Genomic DNA, 14,049 nt, shown 5'->3' with positions numbered 1-14,049 from the left:
AATCTGTCTCTTCCACAACTAACATCTACTCATCATGAACAGGTAAATCTATTTGAACATATGTACGCGTGTATATGCGATGTGAGCTTATTGTAACAGGACGAATGTTTGAATGATCAAATGCTATGTGTCTCGTGTGCACCTGGTAATAGGAGCGGCAAATTTGAATGTGTGTGTGTGTGTGTCATCAGCATTTGGTTGTCATACCTCATCAGCATTTGGTCGCCTTCGTATTAGGGTTTTTGAAAACAGAAATTTGAGGGTCAGCACCAAGGTTGCCGTCTATAATACTGTGTGTGTCTCCACCCTGCTTTATGGGGCAGAAACATACAGCCGACACATCATTCTTTTGCAATCCTTCCACATCCGTTGTCTCCAGAAGATCCTCGGCCTCTCCTGGATGGACCGAGTCCAACATGCAACACTTAACTTAGATCAGATGTAGACATCCTTGTTCAATTTATCCATGTTTAGTTGGTGTTGTGGTCTACCGCATAACTTAATCGTATAACTTAATCCAGAGCAGACACTTATCATGAGGCTGAATCTCGGTTGAGATGTGGCTTGGGAAAGGGTAAACAAAAATACACACCGTCACCCAGCCTCTCGGGAACCTAGACCTAGTACCCCATGCACACCGTTGACTATTTTAAACTTAAAATGACAAGAAAAAACGAATGAAAACAGACTAACTGTCGTTCATTTGACTGGAAGCAGAGAATGTCCGAGTGTATTGGGTTAGCTGCGCACTGTGATTGGCTCATCGCGTTTGAGGGCATGGTATAGCCATAGGTCAATTGCAGAGATTAGTTGAGTCTTGGGGTCAGAAAGCGAAGAAAAAAAAACCTACATCACCACATGTTGTTTGGGAGGGTTTCAAGAAAAATCATCCTTGCTCAACCAAGAACAAACTCCAGCAAATTCAGGTGTCAGACATGACTGGATCTTCAAATGGCACAGGCTTCTGGCTTTCTTCTCCAAACTTATCAGGCATTATAGGAAAAGACTCAGAGCTGGTATCTTGGCAAAAGGAAATTGCAAAAATTATTTAATGAAAGGGTGCCAATAATTGTGGCCAACGTGTTTTGGAGAAAAACATTTATTTTATAATGTGATTTCCCCCAATTTCAATTCTTTTACTTCAATGAAAGGTTCGAATTTTGGCAATTTTTTAAATGAAAGATCAAAAGGATAAACAATCTAGATGTACTTTTTGTAGCCAGTTTTGATCATATTTACCAGGGGTGCCATCAGTTTTGACCATGACTGTATGTATATAATGTATAGCGAGGTGGTTGTTACAGCAAATATAACCCCCTCAGGGCAGGCTAACAACTGCCTCGCTATACATTATCCCTTGCATATGTCGCTATTAGCTGGCACATAAGCACTATTAGCTTACAACTTGTGCAATATTGATCATTTGTTGATAGATGCATCGCCATGGCGCGATCTATTTTGTCCAGCAAAACTTTTTTCGCAAATGTTTGCTTGAATGTTGTGCGATTCTGTGCGAAAAATAAATGGAAACAACTTAAAATGTCTCAAATCAATTCTATATAGCAATTTGATCGCAAAACGTGACGTCATTACACACAGGTTTTTATTTGCTTTAAAGCCGTTTTTTAACTTCAGATAATTCGATTGACAAGTGGATGGAAACTTGGCTATTGTCCAGCTAAAGTTAGTTTTGATCGATTCACTTCCATTACAAAGATCATTAGTTAACGGGCTGCTTACACGACACTGCCAGAAAACCCTTAAAGTGTAAATTGCAGGTTAACCACTGTCATGATATTGAGACGTCAACTCGATGATGAACTCAGTCTGCCTTTATTCACATGCGCAGTATCAAACAGAAACTCACAGACGTTCTCACCCCGCCCCCGTTGCCCAGCAACCTGGACCCTTAAGCTAACAGTCAATCCCAACTTGTACAAATATCACCACATCTCCCCTCTTTAAAGTACTACTACCTCAGCATTATAATTTCCTGGAACAAAGAAAGAGGCAGATTATTTATAACACAATTATGTAAGATATGGAACAATATCAAGTGTTAACAACAACCAATCTCTTTAACATAACCTGTCAATAAAAAAAACATGTTATAGCATTCATTAATTCCCATTTTCCTCCTGTACTGAGCTTACAGTATGTTATAAGAATTAACATGCAAGAAAACTCTCTACATCCACATTATCACCAGCATCAGAATGGTAATGTGACGGGGCGCATAGCTATCGTCACGGCAGCGATACGCTGCCTATTCTTGTACACAAAGACTGTGTGTAAATGTGATCCGTATGTTTGTCTAGCACGTTAAGGTTTTTTGTTAATCTTTATACTGTCATAAATTAGCGGTTAATCTAGCCTTTCATGACAAAAACTCATATATCCCGTAGCTTTTGGTGTGCACATCTTTAACAGCTAATACTGCGGTGATTTAAATGCTATAGCTACTTCTATCAATACATATCTTGCTGTTTTCAAGAAAATTATGTCATTTACATCACAGTTATATGCAGTTACAATAATCACACAATACATGTTTTCAATAGGTATCTGTTTATTTAGTTTAAGAGAAACATTGTCTTCACATACCATCTTTGTTGTACTCACGTCTCTGGTTTGTTTGAGTAAAGGAAAATGTGCCGCTATTGTGGGGTTTAAATGACGCTATGACTTCCGGGTCAAGAGAAAAATGACCCGGAGTTTGAGTTTAATTAATTCGTAGCTGTTAATGTGACTTTTTGCTTGCCAATTGTCAGCTGAAACTGTAGAAATAATATTCTGTAATTTTCTAGTTTTATAGAGGTTGTATTTCATGCTGTTTTTAAGCATTTATGCTGTTGTCATCTGAGTCACCCCTGTATCATAATCATGTGTTGGTATGTTCCAATTCCATGGGTGAACTCAGGTCTATAAAGGCTAGTATTTTCATTCTGTTATGGGAGCTTGGGGTAAAATGACATAAGTCTGTCCTTGCTCTAATATACTGACTTGTGTTAAGGTCAATGTTTGAACTGTTGCAAAAGTTTTTTTTTATGTATTTATTTTGACTCTCATGTCAATTTACTTTGTTTATTCAAAAGTATTTTTTTTGTTATTTTTTTTTTTTTTTGCTTTTCATTTGCCTTAATTATGGATAAATAAAAATCCCATCTATGCAAACTCATCTAAATTCTCCTGAGTGCTACATCTGCTCATGACCATTCAGTCACGACTCCCCATAACATTTGGTGGCAGCGGTTTCCGGGTAAACAGTGTCTGAGCAGCACTCGGGGATTCAAGATGAATAATCAAGGCAGTGGTGCAGCACCCCCTAGAGATGGATCGGCTATGAGTACTAGGCCAAAATCTACTGTGTCATCCAAGCATCCTACTCCGGTGGTGGAAGACAGGACAGACCGCTTGGAGAGGATTGTAAAAACTATGGCGGAGTCTCAGCAGCATCAGCAGGACCAGTTGGAGGCAGAGGCGCTTCGGCAAGAACGGAGATGGAAAGGTATGGAGCACCAATTCAAGCAACTAGTGAGTGGCGACACAATATTAACACAGTCGATGGGCCAACCACTCGCCGGACGGCAGCAGATGTACCCATCCAGTTCACGCACTACGACAGCTTTTGATCTGCTCAACATGCCATTCCTGGATGTACCAACTCCTCAGCCACATCCAGATCAGCACCCAGTACCAGGGATGCAGAGCTCCCTCAACTCTACAGCTCTCGGCCTTGCAACACCGATGAACCTCCAACGGGGGTGGAAACCCCCTAGGATGTCCGCGTATGAAGAGGATGAAGATATTGAACACTATTTGACTACCTTCGAAAGACTCGCAGCAGCAAGTCAATGGCCCCAGGAGACTTAGGTATTGTACCTTGTGCCCTTGTTGAATGGTAAGGCCAGATCAGCCTATGTAGCCATGTGCGTTGAAGACAGCCAAGATTACATGAAAGTGAAGCAAGCCATTCTTAACAAGTTCAACATCAGTGCAGAGACTTACCACCAGCGTTTCCGCTCCAAGTCTATCAAGGAGGGGGAGACGGCGAAAGAACTTCAAGCCCGGCTAAAGGACCTGATGGAGAAGTGGCTAGTTCCAGAAACCCAAACCAGGGACCAGGTGTGTGACCAAATCATGTTGGAGCAATTTCTGGGCATGCTGTACCCTGAGTTGCAAGTATGGGTGAGGGAGCGCACCCCGGGGTCGTCGGCGCAAGCAGCAGAGCTGGTGGAGACCTTCATGGCGGCCAGACAAAACAGAAGAGGCTATCATCTGGGTCCACAACAACAGGACTGGAGAAGACCCTACCAAGCAGCCCAGAGAGAGCCAGAGAAGACAGTTCCTGGTAGGTCTGCGGGTGGTAACAGTCGTGTGGTTAGACCATCTAATAGTCCCAATGTTAGCCCCACACCAGCAGCAACACATAGAGTACCTATATGTCACGGTTGTGGTCAGCAAGGTCACATTAGGCCCAATTGTACACTGAAGAAAGTGTCTGATTCTAGACTATGTTACCTACCTGGCCCTAGCAAGCACTTACCTTGTGTTTCTTCTGATGTTACTGTCCTTGTGAAGATAAATGGAAAGATTGTACAGGCTTTAGTTGACTCAGGAAGTAGTCAGTCTTTCGTTCTTCAATCTTGTTTGAGGTCTGATTTCCAGCCCGTGAGTAAAGTGAGGGTCCGTTGTGTGCATGGAGATGAGACAGAGCACCAGACCAGTGAGGTTCTCATAGAGATTAATGGCCAAAAATATTTGTTAACCATAGGGATTTTAGACAAATGCCCTTACCCAGTGATTTTAGGCCAGGATGTGCCAGTTCTTACAGAGCTATTGCAAAGTGTTAACACAGTCAGTGCCTATGTTACAACTAGAGCACAGGCCAAGACCAAAATGTACTCTAATGTGTGGTCAGAGTTACCATTTGAGAATTGTCCGGGTGATAAACCTAAAAAGTCCAAGGCAGAGAAGCGCAGAGCAAAGGTGGCAGGTACATTGGTGCAGGGAAGCCTGTCCTTTCCACAGCTAGAAGACATTGAAGCCTTTGTAGACTTCGAGAAGCTTCAACAGGAAGACCCCACACTTAGCTCTTGCTTTTCTTCTGTCAAGACTGATGATGAGGCTAGGGATGCAATGAGGGAGGGTGACCGGTGTTTTGTTGTTAATAATGGGAAATTGTATCGGGTGAGTACGGACACTGAACATTTGGTGGTTCCTAAGACTCTGAGAGACAAAGTGTTACACCTAGGTCATAGTATTCCATGGTCAGGACATCTAGGCAGGGAGACGACTGAAAAGAGAATCCTGCAAAGATTTTATTGGCCAGGTGTTAACAGGGACATAGCAGAGTACTCTAGGTCTTGTCCAGAGTGCCAGTTGTCTGCTCGCTCCAAAAGAGGTTTAAAAGCTCCCCTCATCAGTCTCCCAATTATTGACATGCCTTTTAGTCGAATCGCTATGGATGTAGTTGGTCCCTTGGAGAGGAGTAAGGCAGGGCACCGTTATATCTTAGTAATTTGCGATTATGCAACACGTTACCCTGAAGCATTCCCCCTCAGAAATACTAAAGCAAGGCAAGTGACCAATAGTTTGATTCAACTTTTCTCCCGTGTTGGTGTCCCCAAAGAAATCTTAACTGATCAGGGAACTAATTTTACCAGCAAGATACTGAGACAGGTCTATTCCCTGTTAGGAATTCGGGGCATTAAAACCACACCCTACCACCCGCAGACCGATGGAATGGTTGAGAGATTCAATCAGACCCTGAAGTCGATGTTGCGGAAGTTTGTGTCTGAATCAGGAGCTGACTGGGACCAGTGGCTTCCATACCTATTGTTTGCCTACAGAGAGGTACCGCAGGCATCCATCGGGTTCTCCCCCTTCGAACTCTTGTTTGGACGGGAAGTGAGAGGCCCACTGGACATTCTCCGAGAGAGTTGGGAGGGGGACGCTTCTCATCAGCCAACCAACATTGTGAGTTATGTCCTGAAAATGCGAGAGAAGCTGGACCAGCTGAGTTCCAGGGCTCACCAACATTTGGCTCAGGCTCAAACAAGGCAGAAAACGTGGTATGATCAGACAGCACGTAGTCGCACCTTTGTGTCCGGACAGAAAGTGCTGCTACTGTTGCCTTCATCAGAAAGCAGTTTGCTGGCAAAGTGGCAAGGCCCTTTCAAGGTACTTCGCAAGGTCGGTGAGGTTACCTATGAAATCTCAATGCCAGACAGACGTCGCTCTAAACCGATCTTCCACGTGAATCTCTTAAAACAATGGATTGATCGACCATCTTCTGTACAAGATCAGCTGTGGGCGCGGACTGTGGAAGAGGAAGAGGAGCCGTTGGAGCAGTATTTTCCGACTGTGGGCGGCGAGTCAACCTACCCCTCTGTTACCCATTTGACAAATGAACAGCAGGAGGACCTAAAGAGAATCATCCCAAGAGGCCTGTTCCGAGACCAGCCAGGGCGAACCGACATCATCACCCATGACATCCGGCGCTGAAGCAGGAGGTGGTGGCGATGCTGGAAATGGGGGTGATTGAGACTTCACATAGTGAGTGGTGCAGTCCTGTGGTCCTGGTGCCAAAAAAGGATGGGGGGCTCCGCTTCTGTGTAGACTTTTCGAAACTGAATAACATATCAGCTTTTGATCCATATCCCATGCCTCGTGTAGACGAGTTGGTGGAGCGCCTGGGAAAGGCTGAGTTCCTCAGCACCTTGGACTTGTGTAAAGGATACTGGCAAGTGCCACTTAACACCCAAGCACGAGAACTGACCGCCTTCAAAGCTCCATCAGGATTGTTTCAGTTTAAGGTCATGCCCTTTGGCCTTCATGGAGCTGCAGCAACATTCCAGCGTCTCATGGATGAGGTGCTGAGGGGCGCTGAGGACCATGCCGCTGCTTACATTGATGATGTCATTATTTACAGTTCGTCGTGGGAAGAACATCTTCAACACCTTAAGCCTAGTTCACACTACGTGATTTTAAGCCCGATTTAAGCCCGATTTGCAAATCGTTGAGTCGCCGACAAGTCAGGGTGTTATCGCGTGCAAATCGCGGGCGATTAGCGGACGATTAACGCTCGCCAATCCGTTAGTGTGAAAGAGCCAACAACGCACCAAAGACAGCTCGCAGACACCTCGCAGACAGGTCACCGAGCTCAGAAAAATATCTAGCATGCTAGATATCTCGAGCAGTCGCGCGACTCAATCTCAGTGATGTCATGAGTACAGCCAATCATAGCAACGCATAGGTTGAGGACACCAGGTAAATCTTACTTTTTCTTTTTTGCATTTTTTTTTCTCAGAGCAGATCGTCGAGCAAACAGTGTGCAGCACTAGTTTCTGTCTGACGTCCATATTCGCGTGTTGTGTTCGTCTCTGCAGTTTCGCGTCATTTCTGGTTCGTTTTATTGCGTGGTTTTTCGTGACAAAACATGGTTTCTAGACCAGATAGAATCGTGTTGTTGTCAACTCGTTATTTGTTTGATTATTTTCAGGATTTAGACCGTACTATAGTACTGAAACAGCTCTCATTGAGTCACAAATGATTTGCTCTTATTATCCGATCGTGGTTGTATCTCTATGTAGTGCGTTGTTAACTCGTGTAGTGAGTTACCTCCTGTTGTGGATCAATCACGTTGTGTTGTGTGGTGTGAACAGCTAAATAACTTGAAAACTCATGATTTCACTGAGAGCAAGTCATGTAGTGTAAACTGCACAGTTCAGCCCGACATTTTAAAACCATGTAGTGTGAACTAGGCTTTAGTGATGTCTTTCGAAGGATTCGGCAGGCCGGGTTGGTAGTAAATGCCAGCAAATGCCAACTTGCCAGGTCTGAAGTATGCTACTTGGGATATGTCCTGGGTTGCAGTACTATACGTCCTCTGGTCAGCAAGGTGGAAGCCATACGCAACTCCCAGCCGCCTACAACCAAGAAGGGGGTTAGATCTTTTCTGGGGTTGGTCGGATGGTACCGGCGCTTTATTTCCAACTTTTCAAGCCGAGCAGCTCCCTTGTCAGATCTCACTCAGGTCGTCTGGACTGCAGAGTGTCAGGCAGCTTTCCACGACCTCAAGGAGAGCATGTGCCACGAACCAGTGTTGCAGAGTCCTGACTTTTCCTTACCCTTCACGGTGCAAATGGACGCTTCTGGCATTGGACTAGGAGCAGTGTTGCTGCAGGGTGAGGGGGAGGACAAAAGACCTATACAGTTTGTGAGCCGCAAACTTTTCCCTCGTGAGACTCGGTACACCACCATAGAAAAGGAGTGTCTGGCCATCAAGTGGGCGCTGGACACTTTAAAATATTACCTTGTTGGCAAAGAGTTTGTCTTGGAGACAGACCACAGGCCCTTGCAATGGCTACATCGTATGCGTGACTTTAATTCCAGAATCACCCGATGGCACCTTGTCCTTGCAGCCATACAGGTTTACAGTGAGGTATAGAACGGGAAAGGATAACGTTATTGCTGACTTTCTTTCACGTCAGGAGATGGACCTAGACGTTCTCTCTTAAGGGGGGGGGGGGTGTGACGGGGCGCATAGCTATCGTCACGGCAGCGATACGCTGCCTATTCTTGTACACAAAGACTGTGTGTAAATGTGATCCGTATGTTTGTCTAGCACGTTAAGGTTTTTTGTTAATCTTTATACTGTAAATTAGCGGTTAATCTAGCCTTTCATAACAAAAACTCATATATCCCGTAGCTTTTGGTGTGCACATCTTTAACAGCTAATACTGCGGTGATTTAAATGCTATAGCTACTTCTATCAATACATATCTTGCTGTTTTCAAGAAAATTATGTCATTTACATCACAGTTATATGCAGTTACAATAATCACACAATACATGTTTTCAATAGGTATCTGTTTATTTAGTTTAAGAGAAACATTGTGTTCACATACCATCTTTGTTGTACTCACATCTCTGGTTTGTTTGAGTAAAGGAAAATGTGCCGCTATTGTGGGGTTTAAATGACGCTATGACTTCCGGGTCAAGAGAAAAATGACAGGAGTTTGAGTTTAATTATTTCGTAGCTGTTAATGTGACTTTTTGCTTGCCAATTGTCAGCTGAAACTGTAGAAATAATATTCTGTAATTTTCTAGTTTTATAGAGGTTGTATTTCATGCTGTTTTTAAGCATTTATGCTGTTGTCATCTGAGTCACCCCTGTATCATAATCATGTGTTGGTATGTTCCAATTCCATGGGTGAACTCAGGTCTATAAAGGCTAGTATTTTCATTCTGTTATGGGAGCTTGCGGTAAAATGACATAAGTCTGTCCTTGCTCTAATATACTGACTTGTGTTAAGGTCAATGTCTGAACTGTTGTAAAAGTTTTTTTTTATGTATTTATTTTGACTCTTATGTCAATTTACTTTGTTTATTCAAAAGTATTTTTTTTTTGTTATTTTTTTTTTTTTTGCTTTTCATTTGCCTTAATTATGGATAAATAAAAACTCCATCTATGCAAACTCATCTAAATTCTCCTGAGTGCTACATCTGCTCATGACCATTCAGTCACGACTACCCATAACAGGTAATTATTACCTAACCCAACACATAATCCTGAAACTTTGCAGGCTGCTTTACTTCTCTGCCAGCAAGGGTTCTTTTACAGGTGGGTGTATGTGGTGTGGTACTAGACCCATTCTCAGAGTTTGTGTATAAATCAGTCTCGAGAGAGGTTCCATCAGTTAATTCACTGTGCCCATGTACAATCTGTCTATCAGGTGTTTCAGGTATCTCCGGAACACTCTGGATGTGTCTCCGGTTCCGACGAGAGATTGTACCTTCCTTTGTTCGTACAATGTATGACCTCGGTTCGGGAGCTTTTGCAACGACTGTCGCCGATGTTTTCCATCCCTTTTCTCCATCCAACTTGACTTTGACACTTTGTCCTTGATGTAAGTCAGGTAAACCACGTGCTGAGTAGCGCCGGTTGTAGAAGTACTGATACGCCTGCTTGGTTTGTTTATCCTTCCGTCTGACTTGTTCATAGTCAATTGGACTTGGTAGCAGGTTCATTGGCAGCATCGGAACTGTTGTTCTGATCTGACGTCCAATCATAAGTTGAGCTGGGCTCAGTCCAGTAGCACTGCTGGGAGTAGAACGATAGCTCATCAGAGCTAGCTGTGGATCTGGCTGTCTGAGCATCCGCTTTGCAATAGCAACACTCCTTTCAGCGGCACCGTTAGCCTGCGGATAATGAGGGCTGGAAGTAGTGTGAGTGAAATTGTATGTCGTTTTAAACTCTGCAAACTCAGTGGCTGTGAATTGAGTAGCATTGTCTGTCACAAGTTCATATGGGATCCCCCATCGAACAACCATGTTTTTCAGATGTGTGATTACCTGCTGGCTGTGTGAAATCAAAGGATTCAGGTGCGCTAAACTTCGACATTTTCCTTCCGTTCTCCTTCGCTGATCAGAGGAGTGCGTGAAGATCTTTCAATTCTGACACCATGTCATGATATTGAGACGTCAACTCGATGATGAACTCAGTCTGCCTTTATTCACATGCGCAGTATCAAACAGAAACTCAAAGACGTTCTCACCCCGCCCCCGTTGCCCAGCAACCTGGACCCTTAAGCTAACAGTCAATCCCAACTTGTACAAATATCACCACAACCACCACAACCAATTAATGTGTAAAGTGCTCGATATGTATTTATATTAAAACAATTCTGTCTTAAAATGTGTTAAAATAACATTAATTGTTTCTTCAAAGGTAGCAGTTTTTCATCTGGGAGATGACGTCATAAGAGGGAGCGCAGGCGGTAATGCACTCACTCTGTGTGTGCAGGTTGAGGGAGAATAAAATTATTTGCAAACTAGAAATATCTATGAAAAAAACATAAAAGCTAATATATTTTTATTAATCTGTTGCAGAAAAAGGAACAAGAACAACAAAATAGAAATGATTTACAGGCCAGAGTTTCTATTTATAACATGTTTGTAGCATTGAGCGATGTAACCAATCACAGACATATGTGTTGATTTCTAGGAACGAAATGGCCAATCAGAAGCATTTACGATAGACTTCCCTCACCGCTCAAAACTGACGTTTGTTCAGTGATGAATTCTGTATGCTGGCAGATCCTCGAGTTATAACAAACAAAGTGTAGATATTATGAAAAATTCATTGATAATAACAGAGATGTGTGAGATTGTGATGAACTGATTATTGATTGCTAGCCCTAACTGATTACTGAATTATTATGGGAGCGCACTTTGCAGGCAGTCATGCCAAACCATGCATGATTGTAAGTGCTTGTTTTTATACTTTAAAGGTGCAATGTGTAAAAATGTTGAGGATTTATTAACAGAAATGCAGTATGACATCCATATGTTTTCTGTGGTGTATAAAGAACTTATTTAATAAACCGCAATGTTTTTATTACCTTAGAATGAGACATTTATATCTACATAACCGCGGTCACCCCCTTCTGTGTAGGTCGACATATTGTGACGTCATGTTTTTACCGCAGCCAACAGCGAACAAACAGCGCTACAGAGCGTGTTTTGTCACTACCTTGAAAGCAAAGCCACAGAAAGCTAGAAGCTAGCCATAAACACCGTGAGTAGTGATTTTTCCCTTGTCAGTGGTGTAAAATATGTAGTTGGATTGTTTCATGTAACTTAGTTCTTCTCCCTCAGTGTGTTATGGCTTTGTAGCACTAAGAATGTAAAATGGGACAGATATCAAAGCACCCCCCTTTAAATTTCAAACTGTTCATATTATCATTAGTTACTTGTATGACTTTCATTGTGTTCAATTTGGTGAGACTCGGAGTCGCCAGCAGGGGGCACCCGGGAGTTGCGCGGCGCATGAGTGGCTGACTAGTTAGCAGCATAGAAGTAGTCCAGCACGAGATGAAGCGCGAATGTGCAGAGAAATGTGCTCCTTGTTTGAACATTGCATTTTCTTGTGTTTCATACAGGTAAGCTGACAATAACCTTACACTGGTATATGTATAACAGTATTATATTCTTATAGAGCCATAGTTTGTGCCTGAAACGTTAACAAAAGTGAAGTTTTAACGGTGATTAAGAGTTATGTCGTGAAATGGCGGACGGGAGTGTTAACTATTTAATTAGTAGAAAACTAGTAACTCTTAACGTGAGCAAAACGGAGTAATAAAGGTTTAGAAGCATATATACTCGACGTGAGTGTGGGATGAGGCATAATTAACCGAATATATGTGTATGAACATTGATTGAAATGCGTGTAGAGACAAGTCTGGGCAATTGGAGTTAATGAGGCACACGTGACTGTTCTTAGCCCTCGTATATACACGTGACCCTCATTTAGCATTGCTTTGTCAGCCATTACATGTAAAAATAAAGGACGTTCATACTGTTAAATTAAGAACCATAGTCAGATTGAGAGGTAAAACAGTTTATTAATAATTTTGTGAGTTCATAGTGATAACACAGTAACTGTTAAATGGTTAAAATTTAGTTCATAATGTAGTCAGGTCATTAGCATATTTCATGGAAGAGTAAAAAGATTAAAGACAAGTTAAACAGTGATATGAAAGAGTATTAGGAATACACGTGCAGTTATCAATGTTAGAGTAATGTGGGTATAGACTGAACTATTGCTGATGCCTGAAAATCTATTTTAATTCCAAATACTATTCACATGCTTGTTTGAGTTTAAATGTATGACTCATAGAGTTTATTGTACTTTAAAGATGTTATTTTTCAGACCTTTTCCTTTTATATCAGTTTAATAACGGGCATAGCACATGTTTAGATCCATGTTAATGTGTTTGTGTAAAGAACATGTATTTTCTGAAAATGGAGTATTGTAAGGAGTCTAGTCTAGTGTGACGTATCAGCCTAGACATCAGTCATGCGAGTCAAGATAATTTGTGAATATATCACAGGATAAGAGTATAGAAGTAGTCCAGCACGAGATGAAGCGCGAATGTGCAGAGAAATGTGCTCCTTGTTTGAACATTGCATTTTCTTGTGTTTCATACAGAAAAATAAATGTGTTGCACCCGGAAGTGACATTGCCTCTTTCCAAAAAGTGTAACATATTTTGGCGAGCCAGCCAGGAGGAGGCGATAGAGTGACCAACACCATTAACCCCCTCCTTCCCAACGAGTCGATCCGGAAACAAGATGGACGCCAGTCAGATCCTGCGTGATCAAGTGAGTGCAGCTCTGTGGCAGCTAAGGGAAGAGTCTCTCTGGGAGGTCTGCAGGTACATGAAATGTGATGGCCTGGACAGTGAAGAGTCCCGCAGCAAGACACGGAGGGCGCTCATCAAGATGGCGGAGTGCGTATTGGATGATCTAGAGGAGAGCGAAGAAGGTGATCAAGTTAAACAGTACTGTGTTGATTTATTGACATACATTGAAAGACAAAGTAAAGAAGGTCGTCAACCAGATGCAGTGAAGCCATCAGAGAAGCCAGCTCCAAAGGAAGAAGAAAAAAAGCGTTTTGCACCACCCAGTCCCCCTGTAAAGAAGGCAGAGTCCTCGCTCAGGAGCCGACTAGAGCCAACTCACCCATTGCCTGAGGTAACCATGCGAAGAGAGTTTAAGATCTGTGGTCAAATTGGAGAGGGTGGTCAGAGGGATAAATTGTCGTACCCCAGTTTAGTTCGACAGATTGAGATGGGAATAGAAAAAGGGCACACGCAGACTGAAGTAGTCGAAGCTGTGATCAGGGCTGTCAGTCCAGGGCTGCCTTTGAGAGACATGCTAGAGATTAAACGTGGTCTGACCCTCAGTTCACTTCTCACCATCCTGAAAGGCCACTATCGTGTAGATAGCTCCACTGAACTTTACCATCAGCTACTAAACATCTCTCAAGAGCCCAAAGAAACTGTCCTGAACTTTGTATTCCGTGCAATCGAGCTGAAAGAGAAGCTGTTATGGAAAGCAGCAAATGAGGACACAGATGAACAGTACAGCCGAGCCGTCATTCAACGCAAGTTCCTCCGCTCAATTGAAACTGGACTGTTAAGTGATTCTGTGAAATTCCAAATTCTGCCCTACCTCAGTGATTTGAGTATTTCAGATGAAG

This window comes from Pimephales promelas, chromosome 1 (assembly GCF_988280905.1).
Source record: "Pimephales promelas chromosome 1, fPimPro1.hap1.1, whole genome shotgun sequence".
NCBI lineage: Eukaryota > Metazoa > Chordata > Actinopteri > Cypriniformes > Leuciscidae > Pimephales > Pimephales promelas.
Note: the sequence above shows the minus strand (reverse complement) of the source record.